General features: G+C 36.8%; 1 pseudogene; it reads right to left on the minus strand.

Annotated features, from left to right (window-relative positions):
* LOC111896918 (protein ECERIFERUM 26-like) lies at positions 1–1,717 on the minus strand (annotated as a pseudogene).
* Positions 1,718–3,280: the final 1,563 nt, after the last annotated feature.

The raw sequence follows: 3,280 nt of genomic DNA on the forward strand, positions 1-3,280 counted from the left end.
TTATACAATACACCAATCTTCCTTAAGTATTGATTTAAGCTCGATCATTTTATTATTTGGTAATGGTACCCTTACTATCATTCCAGCAGAACATCCCTTTGGTGCAGGGAGAGCCAAAACAACACATTTGTCATCAATATTATCAATATCACAATTTACGTAAACTGGTTTTTGTCCTTTCACTTCCATCTCATAGAACGTGACATCACTAAAATCCAGAAAAGTCAAATTTGCTCCACAAATGAGTAAATCTTGAAGCGTGTCATCGCTCTCCATTGCTTTTTCAATCTTCATTCCAACTTGATCCATCATCAACGACCCTAATTGCATCATCAGGTTACATTCGACTATAGGAAGATCTGTTTTAACAACACAAATGGTTTGACTTTTGTTTTTGATAATTTCTTTATTGCGGTTTCTCAAGTCACTTTTGCATACCATGTCACCGTCTCCAACCCTGAGTCATGACTAATTTTTTCCAAAGACTTCCAAATTACAGCACAAATAGTTTCAAACAAAGGAATTTGCGGGTGAGCTTTCTCTTTACATATATTCGCTTGCAACTTAGTTAACTTGGAGATCGAGATATAAAAGGAGAAAGTTTCCATTTTGGAATTACTTGTAGTACACCAACTATCCCCAGTTGGACCAACCCGATTTATGGAAAGTATATCGGAGCTAATATTTGGGCTTTGGATATTGTGGGCATGGGTTCGTGGTTGGGTCGGGTGATGACCTGCAATGACTTAAGCCCATAGGGTTATGAAACCTACAACCGAAGAAGCATCTATAGGGAAAAAATTACATGATAAATATCGATATTGATATTTTGTAGGTGGATCATGTTTAATTTTTTCTTAAGACAATTAATACAAAGATATAGGAAAAACGGTTAGTCATTAGCTATTAATTTACATAAAATATAAGATCACCGCAAGGTATTGGACATATACTAACACGTGAAATTGCATATGCTTATCATCTTATTATAGGCTAAAGTAACTGGGATTTGTGGTTAAAGTTATTTTTATTAAGCTGGTAGTATTTGTTTCTTTGTTAAAATTTTAAAAGTCCATTTAATATAATTGATATAGAAGCTTCTTCGATTCAAATGAATGCATTTCACTATAGTGAAATAACATTGGGAAAGGAAATAGACGTATGGTTCTTTTTCTTGATGTTGGTTGTCCCATATTATTATAAGATAACAAAAAAACGATTAACAAACAAACCTGTATCATAACAAATGAAGAGAAGGCTAGATCAAGACCAACAACATGGTTAGGATAAAGAAGTGTGTGACTCAATTGCCCCTACCCCACAATCATTGCATTTGATAGAAGGTCGACCTGAGTCTGTTCTCATAAACCGACCACATGTGATATAAGCATGGTTTAACCATTGAGACATGGTTTCCTTGATGTCCAAGATAGTCGAGCCAGCAAATGCTGGTGCTTTGAAATAGAAAAGAAGATGAATGTAGTGAAGCTTCATGGCTAGATCCATGGTAGATAGCTCTTGAAATGCACCGTTCCCAGATATATCTGGGGGAGACTGTAGAGATTCTGATGTCGTAAATGAATTTTTGCACTTTTGATGACACCCTTTTTTTTCTTAAAAGAGATTTTAGGAGGGTTGATATTCCATTTGATGGGGTTAGGGTGTGTTTATATAGCAATGATATATCGAAGGCTCTCCTGATGAAATAAATTTGCATGAATGTGTGTTATTTATTTGTGTCGAGATATAAAGTGAAAGCAATTAATGTACGTTGTGTTGGCATCTAATTAATTTAAAACTGAATAATTAGTGTTTAATTGCAAGGATATTATATATTTTTTAAAATATTTCTTAAAAAAAGACAACATTAACATTTTCTTTTTGCTGAATGAATGCAACATCTGTTGGCTTTCCCCTTAGATCTTTGGTTCAAAGTTTCATTTCTTCTATCTCCTCACTTGCACATATATGCATGCAATCCCTAGATTAACTTTTTGACCCATTTATATTATTTTGGTGACGCTGAAGTTGGTTACCATGTTTCATTAATTAATTCGGTTATTATAGAAGGCTGAAGTTGGTTACCCATGTTTCATTAATTAATTCGGTTATTATAGAATGATATTTTAGACACTTAACTAAAAGTTATACGTAGATTTTTATAAAAACTTTTCAAAGAAGTGAAGATTTTTATAAGAGAAAAACCCAGTGAAACAGTGTGTACAATCAGCCAGAGCTCAAACGGTAGTTACCCAAAATATCTCAAATTATCTCATGAGTAGTGTAGAGTTGATATCGTATTAGCTGATAGAACTGCATGCTAGTGATAGGCTAAGGATCCTGTAGGAAATGTATGATAAGGTTGCCTGATTTGTGGTGCCTTTAGCCTAGGAGATTGTTATTATGAGATTGAATTTGTCATTGCTATTTGCTTGGTGTATGCTGCATAATTGTACATAGTTAGGTTTTATAGCCTTAGAATGTTTGATTTAGTCTTTCTTCAAGTTCCTTGTTTGGTTTGTGGATTTGAGGTAGAATCATTTACTCTAATGTCTATCGAGTCACGTATTGTGTATGATTGGCATGCACAAAGAAAATAGAGAGGACAGGGGAGATATTGTGAGGCGGAGCAGCGCTGGGAGCAGTCTAGAATGAATACCTAAATGCTTAGTATTGGTCCCGAGGAACCAACATGACGATTATATAGCTGATCTTAAGAAATAGAGTCCTTGTGACTTAGGGTCTTGAGAGGAGGACTTGAGACAAATATGCGTTGGTGTGGAAGGTAGTATTTGGCCCGTACTACTGAAAGCACCGAATTTGTACGCGGCTCAGGATGGAATCTTAAGGAACTAAGGAGCTTGCTGGTGTGTGTGGATGTTTATGTATGTGCTTTAGCCCGATTCCGATGGTTTTCTTATGTGTTTCAGTATGGTGGTTACTCGATGTTCAGGATCCAGCAACCCCGAGAGGCCGAGTGCGAGTGATGATGAGATCTGTAGGATTGTTGTCACCGAGGTGGCTACAAAGATCAGAGGGGCTATACCAGATATGTTTGGGTCTATTAAGACCATGCTTATTGGGACTTTCGATGAGCGTTATGCCGCCGTCACTGAGGTTGCCACTACCGCAGCCACCACAGTTGTTGCTACCGCGAGACCGTAGGAGGGTGATTCATTGTGGTACCGTGAGCTCAAAAACACGAAGCCACCTGAGTTTGATGGGACCCAGGATCCGATTGTTGTGATGAGATGGATTTATGATGTTGAGGGTTTTTTAC

This window comes from Lactuca sativa, chromosome 1 (genome assembly GCF_002870075.4).
Source record: "Lactuca sativa cultivar Salinas chromosome 1, Lsat_Salinas_v11, whole genome shotgun sequence".
In the NCBI taxonomy this organism is placed as follows: Eukaryota; Viridiplantae; Streptophyta; class Magnoliopsida; order Asterales; family Asteraceae; genus Lactuca; species Lactuca sativa.